At 38.4% G+C, this 23616-nt stretch overlaps 1 long non-coding RNA gene across 1 annotated transcript in view; it reads right to left on the bottom strand.

Moving 5' to 3' along the window:
• The window catches only part of LOC110353153 (uncharacterized), a 253251-nt gene extending 231648 nt beyond the window's left edge, over positions 1 to 21603 (bottom strand). Inside the window, exons 1-2 of the long non-coding RNA XR_005266210.2 lie at positions 21286 to 21603; positions 20401 to 20492 (exon numbers count right to left, since the gene is read on the bottom strand). This is a non-coding gene — a long non-coding RNA (uncharacterized lncRNA). The remainder of the gene's footprint in view (positions 1 to 20400; positions 20493 to 21285) is intronic.
• Between the last annotated feature and the right edge of the window lie 2013 nt (positions 21604 to 23616).

Genomic DNA, 23616 nt, shown 5'->3' on the forward strand with positions numbered 1-23616 from the left:
ATAGTCCCTTAAAAAGCATTCACAGCTTGAAGAGTAATACCCATGCATCTTCTGTCTGACAAATAAATCTGTAGTCTAGAGAAATAAATTAATCTCTCCATAAAGATATATGTTAGCTGCCAGCACCAAAACTCCTGAGAGATTACACTGAACTATTTCAAAAAGGACCATTTGTTTAAAGTAGACACTGCAAAATACTCACCACTTCTCATCAAACTGAATACAGAACAACCTCCTACCCTGTCTTTGCAAACTTTTCAGAGTTCTTCAGCAATATTGGTACCAAAACCAAAGGGAAATATTTCTTCCTAAAATGTAAAAGTGGATTAAGCAACCACAGTTTTGCCTTTCAAATAAAAGAGGGATATTTTGTAACCACACAGAGATAGTTCCTCAATAGACCTTACAGCTCACTCCTCTTCAACAGTTTCTCCTCTTGAATTCTTTCTTACTGCGTAAAGAATTTGTAAATTCACTTTCCACTTCCTGTTACTTACCAGACAGAATAACAACAGGGAAAGGGAAAAAAAAAATTCATCAGCATCTCTCATACACATATCTTTACCTCTTTCCTAGGACACTGTAACTCTTGTAAAGTCTCAGGCAAACACTGTGAAGTCTAATTTGCAACAATTAATCTGTATATAGAAACCTATAGGGTTTATGACCAACAATATGTATTTCAAGTGTAGAAAAGACATTTGTACATGTGGAAAAATTAGATAAATTATGGGATAAATATACATTTCAAGGTTGTGTTCATAATCTGAGAACATATCCAATTTACAAACAGTGGAACATGGTTATTAACACTTTTTTTTTTTAACATGCCCATAGCAACTTGGAGCCTTAACCACTGTGCTTGATGTGCTCGTATTTGTATTAACAAAAAGAGTTGGTCCCCTCCCCAAGGAACTTGCACATACAACAAACTACTTACAGTGAAAATTCAAAAAGAGTTCCTCAGAGACCTTCAAAAATTTACTTAATTTGTTATTATTCATTACCCTATGCTGAAGTTATAAAAACAAACAAACAAAGTCTAACACATTCTATTTCTTCAGTGCAAGATGATAGGGTGGGGGGAAAGGAAATAAAATACTGGTATCATATGTGAGTGCATAAACACTTGTCATCCAGAAAGATGAATGCTTAAGTGGAATTAGATTTGGAGGGAAGCTATAGTCCATACTACAGACCATAAAGAGTCACTTGCCAGATTTCCTCTTCTAAAAGTACAGGAAAAAAAAAGTGAATAAAGGGAGGAGAGGAGGACCAAAAATCCTGAAGTCACTACAGGCTTGTACAGTGTTGCATTTCCTAATTCATCGTATGATAGCTCCTCTGGGCAAAATGAATCCACAATCCCATTAAAGCAATGGGATTTGCGTGATTTTACCCAGGTTGTTGAGGGACCAGTACACACCAGGGAATTAATACATTAAAGGAGAAGACGAAATGCAGGAAGTTCTATGAAGCAGGTATCAATAATTAATGCTTTTTTCCATTGGCTTTTCACACTCATGCCATATTACAGAGAGGGAGTCCACAAAAGCATTGCCCATGATAATGCAAAGATATAATTATCTTTAATACAATTTAATATAATGATAATAATAAGAGAATTGTTATAATAATAATGCCAAAGCCCCAAGCTATGGAGACCATGTAATGCATAAAGGAAAATACACCGTTTTTAACATTAGTTTTGTTATTTTCGCAGTTGTCATGGTGGATGTCATGAATTGTTATACACTGAACAATCCCAGAGAGCTTTTTGTGATACAAATGAATTTGAAGTTATTATGAACAGCTTAGTCCATAAAAGTCAACATTAGGGCCTGAGCTAAAAATACAAAAATAAAAATAAAAAACTCAAAATTCAATGCTAAAACCCCCTATGCTTTTTAGTATGATTTCCAAGAGAAGGAAGCAGAGGGTTTTTGCTGAGGAGATTTTTTCTTGATATTTGTATGTTGGGTTATTTGTATTTTAAAATCTACTTCTATAATGTGTTCCCTGTGCCTTTGAGGTATTTGAAGGTGTGGTGTAAATGCCTGAAGTAACTAGGAAAATAAAACTAACATTCACACTTTTAAGGAAAAGGTACAGCATTGAAGAGGCTTTCAGGGTAGGGCATAACTGCATTATCTGAGCATTCCCTAGGCTCCCAACCTTAGATGCTATCGCGCTGGGGAAACTTGGTGTGCTAGCTCTAAGGAACACCACGGAGCGTGGAGTGGAGTGGAGACACCACGGCTAGGCTCTGTAATCAGGTGGGGCCTCGATTGTTCTTGTGCACAAAGCTGCACTTTTTGCCACCCTAAGTCAAAGACCTGTCATGTTTTGACAAATGCTGTACCCTAGTGTACTTTTTGCTCATTATAATATCATTATAATACCAAAACACACCTCCATCCCAAAAGCTACCCGCCTCCAAGGTGCGACCACCCCTCACTGAGCATGCGCTCTGAATTTCTCGGAGCCTATTACTTTAAACGGAAACGGGAAAACTTTACACCAATCATAACTAAGATGTGCTTGACTAGAGCCACTCAAGCTCCACCTAAAAGATAGAAAATAATATAAATTGGCTCAAGAGAGAGGGGATGTTAGGGAAGATACCATCGTCAGGGGAGATACCATCCCAAGGACATACAACATCCTTAGGACCTCCTGACTCCTGGGATCAGTCGACGGGCTGAACCTCTCTTCCCCCCCCATTGGGACACCTTTGGGTGAGATCTGAATATTTGCTTATAAATCTCTATAGCGTCTTTGATCCTTTTAACGCGTTTATTTCTAGGCTGCGCACCTAGAACACCTAGAACACCTACAACCCCTAGAACCCCTAGAAGCCACACCTAGAAGCCACACCTAGAAGCCACACCTAGAACACCTGTAACACCTGTGTATTTCATGCATACTAGCTTGCTTTTGCAGATAGTCACTATCACCGGCAATCCAAAAGAACCTGATTATCTGTTGCTGTAATAAACCATACTTGATTGCATTGTGATAGCTCTCATTAATGCAACTAGGGTGAGGGTGGTTATCCGTGATAGTTCAGTGTTCTGAATCTAACCAGACCCCCAGACGGTTAATGCATTGTTGGTGAATGTCTGAACGGACCCCCAGGTGGTTAATACGTTTTTGGTGAATGTCTGAGCGGACCCCCAGGCGGTTATTACGTTTTTGGTGAATGTCCGAACGGACCCCCAGTTTTGGTGAATGTTCGACTGGTTCAGTACTCTGAATCCAACCGGGCCCGTAACGGTTAATCAGCTACACCCCTTTAACGCGACAGAAGGCTGTTGTTCAGTAGGAAGCAGTCCCACATACCAACTCTGGCAATTTCAGGCTCAAAATGCAGAACTGGTGATGTGATTAGAAAATCAGATTATTCCTGTTAAGAAATAACTTCCTTTTTAATTTGCTAATGCATAGAATGTCACTGTATAAAAATTCTAATATCAAGGAAAATTTATGGGAGAAAAAACTGCATGAGGAGCTTTCAAGCCACAATGCTTTCACTTGGACCAAGATTTCAAAACCCTCCAGTTCAAAAGAGTTGGCTGACACAAGTGGTTATTCCTAGAAACTGTCATGTTTGCCCACTGAAATGAAGTTTTCACTAGCACCTAGTGAATTTCATTGTTTTGTTGTTGTTGTTTTGGATTTGGTTTTGTTTTAAAAACAGAACTGTCTGCTTCTTTTTCCTCTTTCTTTGTAACACGGCAGACTGCCCTGCTTTTACTTACAGGAAGAATCTATCTTTGTAAGAGCTTATTCTCTCCTGCCAGCCCATTGTATTTGCTCACCTCTGTAATTAATGAACCAAAAATGGCAATGGATCTGAAAGGGCTGTATCAGCTTTTTATCAGATTTACTGAAGTGATTTGGAAAAAGCAAACACCACTTCAACTCAGGCCAGTGTCGCAGCTTCACGAGTAACATCATAAGGACTTGATCTACAAAAAATAAAAGATCGTGGAACGGATTGCCTTGGGGCCTAAAGCAAGATTCACTTATTTTAATATGATTCCAAAAACTGCTCACTTTTCTTACTATTGTGCCAACACCAGTCACTTCAAAGAACAAAGCAAGGTCTGTCATGAAAGGCCACTAGGCCAGGCACTTTCTGACCACCCACATCAGCCGCATCATGAGGAAATACATGTAAGGCAGACCCAGGTAAGGCAGACCCAGAATGACTCACTAGAACAGGGCAACAGAGCAGAACATGTACAAATTTCAGAGACGGTGAAGGTCTAACAAATCTCTACAAATAGAAAAAATATGCTCTCACTACCAAAACACAGTGTTATTAATCTGACAGGCATGTTATATTCATTTATTAATAAGTAGCATTTTAGAGCATTTCTTAGATGCATTGGCAAAGGAGGAACTGCATTGTTGGCTCTTGCCTATTCGCACCCTGCCTTCTTCCTCCACTAATGTCAGGTTCAGTTCAAGCAGTACCAAAGCAACAGTACATGCCTTTAATAAGGCAACACATGCTCATATTCCTGAACTTTTAAATACAGCCACCCTGTCTTTATAAATACAAAAATAGTTATGAACTGGAATCCAACCTTCCCTGCTTGTAAAGTGAGAAAAATCCTGAATGATGTCTTTGGGTGATAAAATAATAGAGACTACTAGAGCTCTCACTAATTGCTCAAACTTCTGTGAGAGACAGGTATTTCTTCATACTGCATGTGGAATTGCTAACACGAAACAAACAACAGATTAAACAATAGATGGGAAACTTGCTAGAAACAATAATGCTTTAAAACTATATTAACATTAAGAACATGTGCATCATATCAGATTTATTCCTCTTATTAAAAGTAAGATGAATACGGAGACTGAAAAAAGACAGAGACAAAACTGAAAGCCTAACACTGGTTCTGGGGAGTTCAGATCTGGGGGTGTTCTGGCACTGATGCATCCACAGGTTTCTCACGTGTTAGGTTTTAACCTACATTAAAAAGGCAGGGATGATCACTTCGCCTTTTACTCAGTTACATGCTCCACATTAGCATTTTGTACTATCTTCAGATTCAGAGCCAAGTCCTACATAGCTTTTATTTTCACTGTGGTTCTTTGCCTTTCTATCTTTACAACGTCACCGTGGGAAGCACTTGTTCAGAAAATACAGCACGGAGAAGTGGCACTCTCTAATACAGTATTTTCATCTTGTTAAGGCCATAAAGTGGCCACAAAAGAAAAGCAGGGGGATACTTTCAAACCAGCTTTTTTCTTTGACTCAAGGATTATTTTGGGGGACAGAAAGAAAGCTGCTCTCAATCTCAAGCATTTAAAACTTCTGCTTTTTAGATGTCACTATCTTACCACTCTATATATGCTCAGATTTCCTAAGTATTAAGAGACTTTATTTTCCTAAGGAATTGACATCGGCTTGGAGCTAACTCTGCAATAAATCACAGAATACACAAGTAATACCATCTCAAAGTTTTTTTCTGATCAGCAGGCATGTAGACCATGTACTTTTAGAGCAGTCACAATGAACACAGCAGTAACCATGTCTCGTACTACAGTGCAAACTGAACTGTGGGTTCCAGGCATGATATGACCCAAAAGGGATAAATTAATTGCTTTAACAATTCGAAACTTGTTTTAGATGAACCAGAAACTGCAGAAGTTTGATAGGAATTATGGGAAGAAGCATATGAAAATACCAAGTTAGGATTTCACATGCACTGTGTTAGTAAGGATTTGTACTCCATCTCATTGATCATGAAAGAATCATCTACTCCGTCTGCACAGCAGTGAATCTGGGTTAACAATATTAATAATAAAAGGAGCATTTAAACTGATGGACATGCATCTGCTCAAATTCAAAAAACTCTTTATTTGGAAAGGATGCTAGTTACAAGCCAAACACTAGCACAAGAGTCACAGTAAGACTACAACGTGAAATCAGGAGTTTCTCTTCCTAACTCTGCTATCAATAAGCAATCTTGAACAAGGCTTTCCACACCTTTCACAGTGTTTACTTGCCTGTGAACTTACACTATGTACAATACAAGGCAGAATGCTGTGCTTGTTCAGCACACATGCCCCTTGGCTTGACTAAGGCCTCCTCACGTTACCAATACAACAGAGAGCACCCATTAATAAGTACCAAAGTTATTAGTGATTTCTGAAGCCCTTGATCATGCAAAACAAATGAACCTACTGTGTTCAACTAACAGTTCATCTCTGTGGTTCTAGTTCTTGACTTGATCTACATGAGCTTTAGATGTAAACCACACTTTCTGACAAGTTTACAAAACCAACCAAACAGAAAAACATATCAGCCCTCTTAAGGAGAAATTAAAATATCCCAAAAAAAAAAATCCAACTTTATAGGATGTGTGATTTTGAAGTCCTTGGAATGATTCTGCCTAAAATTCCTGCACGAGAAGTGATGGTGCTAGTACGGAATATTCCACATGAATCAGTTTATTTGTCACATGCCAGAAAGAGTTAGAATTATAAGAAATCCAGTTAGAAATAAACTATTGCTCAGTATAGAAATATGTTGGGGGATACAAGTAGTGGTAGGAGCTCAAAGAAGTTAAACATGTCATTCACACACTACAAAATGGCAGTACTTGAAGATACCAAAATGAAAGCTCACTTAGTAAAAAGGCCACAGAAATTGCTGAACATAAAGTTACACATTTGTGTTATGAGCTACTACTCGACAGGCAAAACAAATCTGAGTCAGATAGGCAATAAACTGAAAAAAAAAAAAAAAAGCCAGAGGTATAAAAGCAGTGCATATAAAGTGAAGCTGGCAGACAAAAACCAAAAAGCAGCCAAAGACTCAGAACAGAAGCAGAGAGAAAATAAAGCAATATGCATGTTGGAATGGAGTTAAATGAATGTTAGTCACTCAGCAGTCATAGGTCTGTAAAGACCAAGAGACATGTTGATAGTCTCATGATACAGGTTGAAAAACATGGCATTTATCATTTCTAGACACTGTTCTTTGCTTCATTATATGTTTAAATAATTGAGAAAGGTATCTAGAAAGAAATTGGTACTTTTTGTCACTGTAGGCTTCTAAATAAAGAACTAAATGAATCAAGAATCTGTAGTTAAATTTCCAGATTTAAAGTATCAGTAGCAACCTCCAACCTGTAATTATACTGTTGCTTGCTAGCAAAACCAGAAAAATGGTAAGGCACTGTTAAGTAGATCAGATTTGGAAAAGTAATTACTTTCACGCTGTTGAAAGTTACTGATAAAAAGACATAGTTATTTTTCTAATTGCTATTTTAGTGTACACAATGTTCCATTTATTGCATTTAGTTAGTACACCTACATGACTTTTGTACATATCTATGATCCACATACACTGTAAATACAAAGCTCCAATATACAGTGGAGCATGAGGATAGGTGGGCATGGAATTCTATGTAAATGTGCCTGATAGAAATCACTCCAAGAGAACATAGGGGTTCTAAGGGCTGATATCTTCAACTGCTTCAGGGAAAACAAAACACAACAAACAAAAAAAAATATTACTTTACTTCTTTGTTCATATCTGGTCAGGGACCTGTGTGGCAGATGGTTAAAATTTTTCCAGTGTATTCCAGAGAGGCAAAATTTTTAACCAATTTATCCTTAGCAGATGGCATCCTCTTTCTCCCCAAAAGCCAACCCAAAATGTAGACAATGATTTATGCTCTGGGAAAGGTAGCTCAGTTCTGCACAAAGTCATGGCAACAGAGGTTAGGAAAAGACCATCACACAGCTGGGAAAGATGAGATAGAACCAAATACTCCACAACAGCAAGTAAACTGCAGTTTGAATGTGAGGGCTGATGGAAGAGTCATGCAAGACCTGGAAAGCAAGCAAGCAACACATTATTACAGCAGGTGATGGCCTGTATTAGAGAATCAGTCCTTGCAAAGGACAGGAATGGGTCCTAGCTGTGAAGACTTAATTAGTATCAGTATTTGAATCCATGGGAGCTCTCCACCAGGATTCAATGGTATGTGGGCACGGAATCAAGCCTGCCTATTTTTCCTACCAAAAACATGTAGGACAAGCTTAGGTTTTCTTCAGGCAAAGTTGACTGATTTGAAACATTTGCATTTTTGCTTTTTTGTTTTCAGGGAAGTTACTAGAAAAGGGTAGTGAAAGTGCTAGCACAGACCTTAAGTTAAACACCACATGAGACAAGACAGGCAAGGATGAAGTTATGGCAAGAACAAACAAAATATGTAGGCTACTAGTTTTCATCTCCCTTATGATATTAGTGTCTTTAAAAAAAAATAAGCAGGCTTGTCATAGGCCAATGTAGACTAGAGTGATGCCAAAGAGGTCAAGAGGGGTTGTATGAAGAGCAACAAGTGGAGCACACATTCATGCATCCTCATGCCCCAGTCACCTGTGCCAAAGCCCATCTCAGAGACATTAACCTGTGGACTCATCTGTTTTGTCTTCCATCTTTCAGACCATCACAGTTGTAAAAAGGTATTCAAGGCCTAGAAACATATGTTGAGACAATCACCTAGAAGACAGGAATTTTGTTTCTTCTCACATGGCCACAACATCAATGGGACATGCAAGTGCACAAAAGTTGCAGATTAGCTTTCCTTCCACCTCAGATCATATCCTGACATTTTCATGTCATGGCAGCAGCAGTTCTCAACTTAGCAGTGAACCAGTCCTAAAAATTGTTATGTCATGGAAAAGAAAGCAAGGTGATAATCCACTTAAATATTTATCAAGTTATTTATTCTAATGACATTTGACTGATTTTGATGTGAACACAGTTCAGTCATTCATCCTTCCTTTTTCTTTAAGTTTGTGTATGCATATTGTGTTTTCTTCAGCTATGCCAATAAACAAATGTCTACTTAAAAGATTTTATGCTCACTTGTAAATATCTAGGATTAGCTGGAGATGGTCAGGAACCTGGTTCAGTAGGGTCCTTTACTGTGAAAGCCCCCAACAATATCAAATGCCTCTGTTAAGCACCCCAATGACATCTGGCCTTCACACTTCACAACCAGCCCTCTATCACACCAAGGACTACACCAAAATCCTGTATCATATCAAGAATGTACCAAAACTAGAAGACACGAGTTCCAGAGAATATTTTGTTTACCACAAGATTTAAGCCTCTCTCGCACGCCTGTGTTTATGACACTGTTGATGAAGCTTATCCTTACAGAGATTCTGCCATCTGGGCATGAGAATAGTTTCTACAGGGGAGCACACTGAATTTTCAGATCAGGTGCAAATAGGCATGCAGCAGCCTCCTAAACAATCTAACAAGGTCTACTACAGCTTTCACTTCCCTTTTCCTCACACAACTGTGCTTTCGGCTTACCCAACAGACCCGCTGGCATCACACAACCTGAGGTGTGATGGAAGCCACAGCTGCCCAAAGAATTGCAGCCTATCTCTGATTAAGGCTGCCTGCCCACCAACAAAATGAAAAATATGAAAGCTGTAGTTAGGTAGATGAATAGGAAAGGAGTAATAAAAGTATTGCTGCCATAATTAATTCACATTTTTCAAGCAATCACATCTCCAGAAGAATTCTAATAAAAGGGATGAGCATATTTGATCTCAAGAAAAAAAGAAGGGAAAAGACTGTTTTCCTAGATTGCCTTTTTATCTTTTTTTTTTTTTAAACATCAATCAAAGATATGCACAATTTTTAAACACATAAGGTTAGTCCTACATGAAGCATCATATATTCTTCTTGCATGCTCTGTGATTTTCCTCTTCCTCAGCATGGACAGAAAGCACAACTAAAGACTATGCAGTTAATTATAGTGTAGCTGCTACCCCAGCTGTGCTGTCATGACTGGTGGGAGAACCACAGGGGAGAACCGAAGAAGAGGTCCTTTTCAAGGATGCCTCTGCTTTTAGCCCCCCTCTGCAACAACCTCAGGATTCTGCTTCACTCATTATTTCTGTTTTGTAGTTCATGAACACCCTGGAGAATGAGGATCTCTGAGATGTAGATTTCATTTAATTCACCACCTGTACTTGTAGCTGCAAAAGGATCATTTTCAGAATCACAGAATGGTTTCTGTTGGAAGGGACCTTAAAAATCATCTGATTCCAACCCCTGCCACGGGCAGGGACACCTCCCACCAGACCTGGTTGCTCCAAGCCTCATCCAGCCTGGCTGTGAACACCTCCAGTGATGGGGCATCCACAGCTTCTCTGGGCAGCCTGTTCCACGGCCTCACCATTCTCATAGGAAAGAATTTCTTCCTAGTATCTAATCAAAACCTACCTTTTTTAGGCTAAAACCTTTCCCTCTTGCCCAATCCTACACTCCCTGACACAGTCCATCTCCTGTTTTCCTGTAGACCCCCTTTACATACTGGAGGAACCTACACCGCATGGCAGTAGCATGTATACGTATACACTGGCATAGGTATGTGTATCTGTACTTGTATTGGCAAAAGACTTCAGCCTCAATCCAACAGGGTATAAGAACAGTTTCACACAACATTTTAATGTGGTTTAGCTGCAGAAAGAAATTTTTAAAAATGTTCTCTATAACTGTTAAGTTAAAATTTGTAATTCTAGTGGAAAGTCTGTATTTATCTTACAGTGTAACTGGTTCTCTAATCCTTGCTTTGTAACAAAAACAGTCTTTCGAGACTAACAGGATACACATCTGTAAAGCACATTTAGCCACATTTATTTCAACAGCCATTATTCATTTTCTTCTCAAATAAAGCCTTTAACATAGACATTTACATAATTCCTAATATAACCTTCATGCCCATTTTTTCACAGCCTCCTTCTTAAAATTTTACATCTACTTAGGCACCTAGCTGCACATGCACAAAATTGTTTTTCTAGTAATTCTATAATGCTAACAATGTTAAATCAAATTCTTCTGGGACACTTTATGCTGCAAAGCTTTGTATCATTTGTTGCAAACACTACTGTACGAACACATGGTGACCCTGTCCCTCCATTTTTTCTTTTGTTACTTACAACAAAAGATCATCCCAAAGCAGTGAAGGTTAATATAATAAAATGTAACAGAAAATCACATCAAATTGAAGTGTCTTATATAACAGCAAGTGTTCTGTGTCTCAAGCAGTGAGTTGGAGTAAATTGAAACTCTGAACATTATCATGGGGGTGGAAAGAGAAGGAGACGTGGCTTACAAAGACTGTACTTTTTAGCCTGAGAAATTCAATGCAAGAAGGCCAATCTACTTTACAGTCTGCTTATTAAATGCTAAAAGCATCACATAATCTACCAATTCAGAAGCATCAGACAGCAAGACTTCAAGAAGCACCAGAAAGTAAACAAAAGTATATAAATTAAGATAGGATATTATAACTGTCTTACTCGGGTCATCAACAGAAAGCACTAGCCTAATTTCAGCATTTACAGCCCAACTTAGGTCACAAATCTAAAGCATCGCTTCTGAACATGTTTTCTCTTTCAAAGACGTGTTCTATTAATGCCTTTCTTACTAATAAGGCTTTGCACAATACCTAAGAACACAAAGGTATAGACTAAGTCACTGAGTATTTGAAACAGTCAAAAACTCAGTGGAACGAAGGGATACTTTTCTTATCATTGCCCTTCACAAAACTGAGTTTTCCCTACTACAGATATCAAACAGATTCCTGGCAACAAAAGGTAGGTATGTGACATGAACTCTTTCTTCAGCTCCCAAATTACCCTGTGCTGCTTTCAATAAGTGGATTAGGCTAAAATTAAGCTGAACACTATCACAAAGGTGGAAAGAGATGTAGAAAGCAGCTTATACAGACTGCATTGTTCAGGCTGCAAATAAGAAACTGAACGTGTGAATTCTTACCAGAACTATTTTTGACGTTCTGTCACTCAGAAGTATGTTTTTGTTTAATAAATGCCCAATTTGTTCATGTACATTCATTATCCATTTCAGCTACTGGTGATTTAAACAGTTTCTCCACACACAATCAGAGCATAATTCAAGCTGGAGGGGATCTCCAGAGTCCAACCTCCTGACCAGACATGGTACCTTAGGAGATCAGACCAGGTTATTCAGGGGCTGATCCACTACAGGCTCTGAAAATCTCCATGGACAGAAACTATGAATCCTAAAATACGGCTCATTATATGGAGTTTTATTTCCTGTCTGCTTGACACTTAAGTCAACAGAAAGAATGTAAACATCTCCAGTGGGAATATGTAAGAGTACATAAGCACATACATGCACATGGATAGTGAAAAAATGATTTTGTAAGTGTATTCATCATGTTTTCTGCTCCCATAATATTTTTCAAGGAAAAATATAAATTTTTGAATACTGAAGAAAATGAATAAATGGAAGAAGGAAAATGCAACATCTCTGTTATTGAACATTAATTGATATTTTGTCAATTATCACAAGGACAAATCCTTGAGTGACATTAGCGTACACGTTGGCCCTGAGTCATTGAAAGAGGCTGAGAAAACTGTTCTGCATTTCTGCAACTCAGAAGCTGTTTAAATTTTGTTTTTAACAGCTAACTCAATTTTCTTATCCTTGTGATATAGTTCAAGCTACACACTGGTAAGCATTAACACCTGTTACGCAGCACTGACGGATTCACCTCACATTTCATGTTGGAAATGCAGGCATCTTGAACTATAATGAGCATAATGTAAAACACTAAAACTGATTTATGGTAGCTCTGAAGAGAAACAGCTATTTAAGAACATCGTTAGGTCACATATATTTGCACTTAAAATGGCACAAAAGCTTTGAAACGATTGCTTAAGTCGATGTGCTTATTGTTAGAAGTCCATAGCACAGCTTTCATTTTTTCATTTGCTTCTGAATGACTTCTTACATTGCATCTTTCACTTAAGTATCTCACATCTCCATTAAAGACATGGCCAACCATAGCTGCTTTACCCTCTTTCTATTCCTCTCTCTCAGGGAAGACTGTCACACATACATGTACACTGCAGCTAAAGAGAGTGGGAAGAAAAAGGGGGAGTCTAAGCATAGGTAGTGGTGTTTGTTTCTGTTAGAGAAGAAACATTTTTTTAGTTTTGAAGCAAAAGGTAAGGCAGGCTGTTACCATCCTTAGCTTCCACGGGAATCTGCTGCACAGATATTGTGCCATTATGCATTTTAATAGTATTAGTCTTCCCAGTATTGCTCTAATTCAGCAATTATATTATCATCTTCATTGCTTGCCAAAGCAATGTGTACAGCTTCCTAAATTATGCAGTCTATTTCATTTTATTAAATGAAAGCTGCCTTAATATCTTTCATGGATATTGCTATTTAAGGTTCAAGAACACAATATTCAATTTTTATTTTTGTGGTCACTTATGGTTAATGTCCTAATAGTCTTTATTTGTATCGCATTACTATCATTATGGGAGGATAATTACATGCCATTAACATGAATAATAACCATTTGTGTACTACTAAATCTTGCACAGGATTACACAGATTGTAAAAGAAGCTGTATTATTTTACAAATACACTGTTGTCTCTCACATTAAATTTATCTTCTATATCTTTTCTAAAGAGCTTAATTAACAAACATGATTTGTTCACCTGACAGTTCTTCCACATGCTGAGAAACAGTTACCATATCTCTTAAAAAGATGTGCAAAACAGTTCGCCAAAGTGATAAAAACAGCCGAACTTTAGTCTTTGTGGTGGAGAAGCACATCAAATGATACAATTCTGGCAGCAATAAAGAAAATGGCAAAAAGTAGCTCTATTAATGTCAGATAAACTAGCCTGCAAGATCAGTAAGTATTTAGTCCAGAATTATTAGTCCTGTATTTGTTGCAGCTACAGAGGCAAAAGGACTCTTATACTGAAAGTGTATCACCCTGCATATATGAAGGGCTACCTGAAAGAAAAACATAAGGCAGCTGGTTCCATAAAATTCTGTTCTTCATTTTTATGTCTCCAAGTAGCAAAAGCAGTAAATTTCCAGCATATATTCACATTAAATTAATATGTTACCTTCAAAACCACAGACTACAAGCAGGGTTCTGCAAACCGTGCTTCCATTAAACAGTACTTACTCGAACAGATAGCTCCACATTTCTTACGACATTTCCAACTTAGTACAATATAAAATCCACTGAAAGCATTCCTTCTTCTCAGATAATTCCACGGTTCCAACTTATTTCCATAAAGAAGTAATCCCATTTTCAATTACAAGCCTAATATAAAGAAAACTCTAATATAAGGACCAACTGCTTAAAAACATCTTTTTCTTCTAACTCAGTAATAATACCTCTCAACAAAGGAATGTTTTCAAGGGCAACAACTTCCAAAAAAAAAAAAAAATCTACACGTGACATTACAATTTTCAAAATAAAGTAGGGAAAAAAAATCATCTTCAAAAAAACAAACCTAATAGTACTCCTGTGAGCAACACATTTCCAATGCATATAAAAATCATATGAAATTAAGTTTGCCTTTTAGGAGCATATAAAGTATTTCTCAGAACTATACTTCGCAGCACCTAAATTAAAAAAGGCTTAGTATTTTTTAAACATCTGACCAAAACCAAGAACCCCCACTAGCACAGAAAAAGGCATACTACAATTAGTTATGGGATGCTTCTAGCCTATTCTGACAAGTGCAGAATCTCTTTCTCCAACTGCCTGTGTTTATTCTGAATGCTCAAGGTACATAACCATTCAGCAAGTTTGCAGATATATCCTTTCCATGACAATTGCTTGTCAGACTAAAAAGCATAGTTCAAATCTGGGTCCCTCAATGCTAGAAGTGTCATATAGCAACTCAAAATCAAATGTCACTTTCTCCTACTAGATTATTCTCCTTTTAATTCTAATAATCACTAGTTCAAAAACAAAGACCACCAGATAGAAAACAAACTACATATGAAGGTTACACTTGTACCATTTGGTAATTTCCAAGGAGAGATGATAGGGCCAAGCCTTATGCTAGGCTAACTTCCTTCCAGTAATAACAGCTCTGATAACACCAGCTGTGCTTCTAGAAGCACCAGGCAGCACTGCAGAATAACCTGCAGTCCTAGATCGGATCAGAATTGCAGAGTGTGATGTACTAGTCATAGGAGGTTTGGACTGTGCCTCCCAGCAAAGTCAAATATTCAGGAGAAAAGTGAGCGACCAGAGGCAGACTTGGAGATCACAGATCTCACTGGACTGATACGCATGGCAAGGAAAATGTCAATTTGTTTGCCTTTATCTTGTCAAGGGAAGCAGAATTTTGTGCCTTTTTCTGAGGATTAATTAAGAATATAGTTGAATCTTTTGATTTGTATAAACCATCAGAAAGTTAATCATCAAACTTTGGCTATTTGAACTAAAAGAAAAACATTGTGGTCTCTACAGATAACCAGAGAAAGACGATAGAAGAGTTACTTACACATTAATGCAACACATTCACTCCTCTATTTCACATATCGATCCTTCATTAAAGTAAATACCATATGGTGTTGAACATCTCAGTGTAAAGCTCACTAAGAAATCAAGTTAATGACAGCTAGTAGGAATAATATGACAGTAGAGATAGCTATTATACATTCACTTTTATATATTTGGGGCTAGTAAATAACTCTATTGTATTGCAGGTGAGATACAATTCTCTAAGAAAAAGGAAATCAAACTGATATTTCAGTATTAAGCCAGTTATCTACACAAGAGCTATGAATAAACCAAATAATCCAAATAAATTTAAAAAAAAAAAAAGTTTCAGCTTTTGTCAATTTCTGACGTGAGCATCCTGTTCTATTACTCTTTGGTTAACATAGATCTTACACAAAAAACAGAATACATAAATTATAACTGAGACCAAGGGCACCTACCTTCAAATGATTCTTACCCATGAAGCTACCCAAAATGAGCTGCTAACGACTTCATAATGACAATCACCCATTAGGCTAATGGGACACAGCAGCAGAATAAACTACAAGGCATTCAATGTTTCAACTGTTGGAGGACAGGCTCTGGTTTGTCTTCATTAGCAAATTGTTGCCACCTGTCCTGCAGACATGCCTCTGCCTGTAAGAACCTAGAGGGATTTCTTATGCTTATAGTCAGAAAAAACGAGCAAGGTTCTTACTAGAGATGCATGAATAACGAATCCTATGCTTAATGCCCAAAATAGGATACTAAGAAGAAATCTAATTTACTCAGGGAAAAAAAGAAAAAAAAAAAAAAAAAAAAGGAAAAATTGTTGTTGTTTTTAATCCTAGCACTTCCATTTCACAGAAAGCATAAAGTTGTATGTAGGAAATTTTAGAACGATAAGGGATTAATTTTAATCGAACTCAGCAACAAAGGTTTTTTTTGGGGTGGGGGTAAAGAGCACAATGTACAAACAGCGGTGTTTGACTTTCAAAGATGTTTATAGCTTCAACAGTGAGGGAATTCAATAGATTCAACGCAAAAATTACTCATGATCGAAACATGTAATATTTTTCTGGAAAAAGAAGTTACATCAAAATTTTTTTGCTCGGACCTACCTGAATATCTTCAACTGCACCCCTGCATGTTTGCAAGGACAAAACATTAAGTACCATCTCTGTTCTGTACAGTTGTTTGACCTGCATTCTCAGACCTTCGTACTCGCCATTTTCATTATCCTCTTTCCCTCATGATTATTCAGTCTAAGAAGACAGTGCCTTTTTCTCCCACTTACGCACTCCATGCTGAAGGGAATAACTTCTAAACTTACTATGCCAAACCCAAACGTTCTGTTCTAAATATTTTCTTCTTTGAAATCAAAAAACATTGACATATTCCTTCTACAACTTTTATAACAAGAAAATGGCAAAAAGTAGCTCTATTAATGTCAGATAAACTAGCCTGCAAGATCAGTAAGTATTTAGTCCAGAATTATTAAAATCCTGTATTTGTTGCAGCTACAGAGGCAAAAGGGCTCTTATACTGAAAGTGTATCACCCTGCATTGTTGTATTTACACAATGTAAGATAAAGTAAGGAGAAGCATGAAACATCATAATCACTGCAGAAAGGGAAAACTGCAAGTGTGTCAAACGTGTAAAGCAATTCTTCAGAAGTACAATGCTGGAGGTTGTCATGGCAACTTTTCTCACTCCTTCCCACTGATTTTTGGCAAGCATTTTTCAATTTTAAAAGCATTTTTACTCCTTCCCTCCTAGACCCCCTCCCCCCCAACACAGTTTGAATGATAACACTGAAAGTGAAGATCATGCAAAAACATCAGTGTGCAGCCACTTCAGACCGAAGATACATCTAGCCTGAATGGGTTTAGGGGGTTATGGTATCACAAGCACAAGAGTCAAGATAGAAGGAAAAGACTTTTTCTCTTTTTCCTGTAGAAGATACTGTATGTTGTTGAGCCGTTAATTTTTACTGAATGACTCTAGACAAGAATCTTCTTAAAAGGCTTCTCCTTCATCAAGAACTCCTTTATCACAGGATCAGAGCCCACCTCTGGCTATTTTGTGAAACTCACGGGATGCTCCCCCACTTCCAGCTATGGATGTCTGCCCGCAGGTATTCTCCTTTCACAGCCAGCTTGTATGGAAAGGAAACTCATTTTTAATTTTAAAAGCATTTACTGAAGACATGATTTCTATTCAGTTTCCTTCTCCAGAAGTGGAGTGTCTGCTGCCCTGACTTAAAGGTCCTTTGAACAGAACGGCTTCACGCTACGTTGACAATTTTTTTTTGCATGAATAATACATTTTTATGGTTCACTCTTTCCAGGAAATAAACACTCAGGCATGCTAATAGTATTCTGGGATACATTCTTTTGTGTTCTATTTTACTATATAAAAAGTAAAATTATTTTGACAAAGACAAAAGATCCATCTAGTCCAGTGTCCTGTTCCTGGGAGTGGCCTGTATTCAGGGTGATTTCAACAACTGTGGAGCACATTTCTAGTCCCCTTACTGTCAGTTCTCTGGGAAAATCACCACTGTATACCAAACTTAAGCTCTATGGTCCCCTCAAGGGAAAGTGAGAGTTCTGCATACATTATGGTCCAACTCCCTTTCTGGTTCCCTGTTTTGGCATCAAGAAGTAACCCTTCAATACTGTTCCCTTCCCTTTTTTTTTTTTTTTTTTTCTTTTTTTTTCCATCTTTTTTTGCTGCTCCCCCGCCTCCAGTCCTGAAATAGGTTTCCCCACCCTGTTTATTCTGTTAACCTCCCTAGCCCTGGTCATGCAGGGATCTGAGAATTTATTAGGGACGGACTGCATAAGGAGCAAAAGGGCATTGAGCTTTACTTTGCTCACTTTATGTTCTGTATGTGAAATTTATATACTTCCTTCATATTCTTCCTCATTTACATTCTTTCCAAGCTAAAAAATCATAGTTTAATTTCTTTTCATATAAATTGACTATTCTGTATGGGTTAATCAATAGGTTAATATGTGTCACCTGTTGAACAGACTTCAAATATTGTACGCCAATTTGTATATCTCAGCATGAGTACAGCATAAAAGAAATATACATTTAGAAGTCAAAAGTATTTACGAGCTATCAGATGAGTAAAAACACTATTTCTATGTGTAAAACGTCACATACAATTGTTCTTTTAATTTTGTGTTGCAGAAGTATGAAAGCTAAAAACTTGTTCTCTCTTTTCTGCACACACAACACGTGCTGACTGCAAACCCAAAGCCTATGCTGAAATGGGATTCAGTGGGTCTGAATGTTTGTTATCCTACCACAGTTATTTCCTTGTAGAAGGATGAGTCTCGTTGCCAGTGACAGTGCTGCTCCATATGGCAAAGGTTCATGCACTAAGATCTACAATTCTCAGACTCAAGTCCTACCCAAGACTTAAGGATATTGAATATGCAGCTATCAGTACCTAACTGGTGCAGAATGAAAAATGGGGAAAAATTCCCCAGTTCTATCAGAATTTTCTCAACATATTTCATCCCCATCAGGTATTACCATACTGTACACATTTAGTATGGGTAATGCAGCTGCTGCTTTTGAATAGTCAGAGCTCCGACTCTTCCTCCTGTTACTCTTTCAGTTCTTCCACAGGAAATAGAAGTAGATTCTTTGATAAGCATTTCAGACTGTTCAGATCAAAAGCAACCCGTGAACCAAAATACAGAGCACCACTACAATGTGCTGTGTGAAGCACACCTTACTAGGTATCTGACTGCCATTCCAAGCATGTATCTTCATGCATAAATCATTATGGAAATCTCATCTCAAATCAGTAAAATGGCTTGTAGTGAAGCTTGTGTCATAAGTTTTACCCTTTTGTACACCTTTAATGAATAGAAAACATTGCGTCAGGCATGATACATTAATATCTCAAGTACTTGAGGAACACAGTCTGAAGTTCCTTAGTAAAAATGCAGCACTACTAACCTGTAAAATGGACTGAGATTAAGTTACCTAACAGTGACCAGAACTGAATGGAACAAATGCAAAGTCATTACAAATAATTCCTGTGGAGATTTTACTGGCTTATTAGTAGAGGTTTGTGAGCATATTTGTTAAAATACATCACATTGCCTAAGGTTGCTACTCTTCACAGCCTGTTATGTTACTGCGGTAAGTTAATGGCGTCACTACATTCTTCGGAGGTACGTGTGTGTTGGGGGTAGGAGGAGGGTTACAAGAAAGATAAATAAATATTCATGAGTAGTGCAATTATATATTTGCAGAGAGAAGTCCCACTCCTACTGTAGGGAATTTGGTTCCCAATAGTTACAGAGAGAAATTAGAAACCGGTATGCTTCTATTGTAATAAATTATGATATTATTATTAACTGTATAAAAATGGTAAAACAAGAAGCTTCTGTGCTGTGCACACAAGAAAAAGACTACGTAAGATACGTTTATTTTTGTATCTACAGAACAGAATGGCAGAGCAACACAAAGTGTGGAAAAAAGCAGGGTGGGATATATTTACTTCTACGTAATGTGTTCTTCCAAGGACCTTCAGCACCTGCTGAAGCCAACTGAACTGATTGCAATATGTCTTTTATTGGACTCTACTTGTGTTTTCTTAGACTATTTATAGAAATGGCATGAGTTTTTGCAATTATCCATTTGCATCTGAATAAGCCTAGTGGATTTGAGCTATGCTTTTTTTCCTGTATAACCTGAGAACTACACAATGATGTGAGCTCTTTTCTTGACTACACCAGTCATTCAAACCCATTAGGAAAACAACCATATAATTTGTCTTACAGAGATATATCGTGTTTTAAGGAAAAAAAAAGAGATTATACTCACATGTAAGAGATCTGATTTTAATGCATACATATGAGAGGGAAAGATATAATGGTTATGACAAAAAATCATTACCACTTTCTGATTTCATAAGAAATAACGAGAAGCATAAATGAGTCAAACAAAATAAAATAAAATTCATCAGGGTAATTAGAGAATGCACAAGACTTTTGTAAATAGAAATTTCCTACCTTTGAGAAGATCTCCACCTGTTTTGTCCAAAGCACTTCAAATGGTGACTTATAACAAGAAAACAATGGCTGATGGCATCTGAATGTCTCTCCTTTAAGAAAAATGGGCAAAAGTTTGCATTTCTATCTGTTTTATTTACATCATTAATATGACTCTTAAATATGTCGTTAACACCACAATCATAGCCCAGCGTTAATAAATCCATGTAATGGTATATACAATTTTCTGATACAAGTGAGCCCTGATTAAAGCCATTCACCTCTAGATTCCCACTCGTCACTTGGGATTTCTGTTCTGTTAGTAACATTGTCTTCAGATACAACGCTACATTGTAGTAGCAGATCTATAATCATCTTCCTTCATAGTATGCAGTGGGAACACCCTGTGCTTTTAGGCACTTCAATAATCTTTTACTTGTATGTGTTACTGAATATATGTGCCCACTTAATATTTTGTTGTAAAACTTCAAAACAACAAACAGTAAGTTGGACAAAATCTTCAAGAAAGATGAAAAAATGTTCTGAAGGGAGGGCAAATGGTTTCTTTTGAGAGCACAAAGCTGTCACGACAGGTGACTCATGTTGGGCTGCATTAGTCATGTCATGGCACATTATATAACCAGAGGCAATTGACACAACATAAACTGACGCACCACAACGTAGCCTGTCAGCAGTGATATGTATAAAGCTATGCTTTTTAAGGAAAACGTAGGGAAGAAAGTATTGTGGGTTTTATAAACACCACTTGGGGGGCGGCGGGGGGGGGTGGGGGGGGGAAGCGCTCAGTTGTGAGGTACATTTTTACAATGGGACATTCTGATTGCTGTTTTCTGCAGGATTTGCCTTCTTTGTGTAGACCCGCTGATCCCAGATGACTGAATTCACCTGAACTCCCAAGCGGCTTCACCTTTTTCCTCAGCAGCACACCTGAGCACGCACTGCCAGCAGCTGCACAGCTGCCCTTCAGGCACCCACCCGCTGCCTGACGTGCTGCACCTCACGAATGGCAGCGGGAGGTGCCTCTGCCCACGGTGGCCGGCACCAGGTGGCCTCCGAGCCCCCCACCCCGAACCATTCCCGGTTCGGTGACCGCGGGGAGCTGCCCCGGCTCCCCCCTCAGCCTCGCACACCGCGCCACCTGCCGCCCGCCCCGCCTAACGGCCCAACGGTCCGAGCCCCGCGTGACAAAATGGCGGGGGCGGCGCGTTTGCGCCCGGCCGGGCGCTGTTACTGCGGGATGAGGCGCAGCCGGGGACAGCGCTGAGGAGAAGCGAGTCCCACAGCTAAGGAAATGTAGCCAGGGAATGGATACATTTCAGCTGCCTCAGGCTCTCCTCAGATCCCCTCACAGCTCCGTAGGTTAATAAGGGGATTTAATCAAAAATGTACTTTTGACAGCTTCAGCATTCCCGCTCGTAATGTGGTGAGCTTGAAACAGTACGTCAGCACTGCTATTTCAGGCAGCACCTGAGCTCCACAAACCAGATAAATGCACATAATTAGAAAGCAGGGTGGTGGCAGCCAGGTGTGTGTCACACGTTCACGCTCATGAACACACAAGCGTTTGTTTTTTGTTGCATTACAAAACTGGTTTCTTGTCTAGCCACTTCAGAGGATTATAGTTAAATGCTGAAATGGGATTAAAGAGGAAATTGTGTGTAAATCTCAGTGTTCAAATTGCAAACTAGAGCACATGGGTACCTCTAGAGATTAAACACAAATCTGGTTACATTTTCCAGTGATGGAAAAACACAAGCCTAAGCATTGAGACACCAAGCCCCTTGTGAAGGTGCACCTTCTATAGCAACTGGAGGGCAGGACAGGACCCGTCCCACCTATGCACATCTCCACTGCTCAGCCACAGGGCTCTGCAGAAACGTCAGGAGTGGTGATGGGTTAGTGCAGAAAAGCAGCACACCACGCTGAACCTTCAAGGTATTCTCTTCATTTCTCTTACAGTGATCCACTTACCTCTGCGTGAACACACTTAACCAAAATCCCAGTACAGGCAAAGTTTGGAGAGAATCTGAACTAAGGCTGAAAGGCTGCTGAGGACACTGCTGTTTCTCATGAGAAATTATGGCACAACCATTTCAGGATGTAGAGACCTGACTACAGTCCATCTGTCCACACAGAGGCTTTTACTAGACCATGCAAGAGATCTGGGCAACTAGTACCACAACTGACCAATGATAACCATATGGGTCAACAGCTACCTCAGTCAGACCGGTATACTCAGTCCGACAGAGTATGTCAGTGTCAGATACACTTCACACACCAGTTGACAAAAGCAGCACTTACCCTTATATTTTATATATGTCATTTTTTTCAGAGAAATTTTCAACATCAGATATTTTACTGGCTGAGACAGTTCTGCCAATGGGACCAAGCTTTGCACCTGTGGTCTTTATACTGCCCTGGGCCAAACAGAAGTACTGTTTTCAACCCACAATTCACGCTGGAAACTGGTATTCCAATTTCCAAGTGGACATGCAGAAGCCATAACTAGCTTGGGACATCCTTCCAGTAGAGGCAAACATTTGGAAGGGAGGAAAGATCTAAGCCATTGAAGATTACTTTGTATAGCAGATGTAGCATTTAACATGGAAAGTAGTGGCAGTCACTGAGATAAATAAGATTAAGATTTTCATTGGCAGCACTCGTCACAGATCCATTTATGGCTCAGTTTGCGTGTCCCAGCTCCTCCCTCCTTGCCTGGAACTTTATAAATCTGGTAGCACTTCTTAAATCAAAATAATGTGTTCTTCATGCCAAAAGATATTCTTATGTGTGTTTACAAATGACATCTCTTCTGTGTTGTTTCCACTTAGACTATGGCATAGTAATTTTTGGAATTACAATTTGCTACATAAATAAGGAACAGTACTTTTACTTACTAGTCACATTAGTTTTCTTGTTTGCTTTTATGAAACTCTTTTTTTCAAATCAATACAAACATGCTTTGTCCTGAATGATCTTCAACACCCAAAACATTAACTGCTGTTCATTTTGTCAAGCAGCAATGAATGCGTAGTTAGAAAAATCCCATCTGTAGATTACTACCTGGAATTCTGTCCTTTACAGGCCCATAGGTATATATGTAATCCCACTGTGCATTTTTCTCATCCCTCAATCATGTACACAGGAAGCATTTGAACACAGTAAATCTAAATTTGATCATCTACACACTTAATTATCAATCATGCTTTTAAAGTT

Source organism: Anas platyrhynchos, chromosome 5, assembly GCF_047663525.1.
Source record: "Anas platyrhynchos isolate ZD024472 breed Pekin duck chromosome 5, IASCAAS_PekinDuck_T2T, whole genome shotgun sequence".
Classification (NCBI taxonomy): Eukaryota; Metazoa; Chordata; class Aves; order Anseriformes; family Anatidae; genus Anas; species Anas platyrhynchos.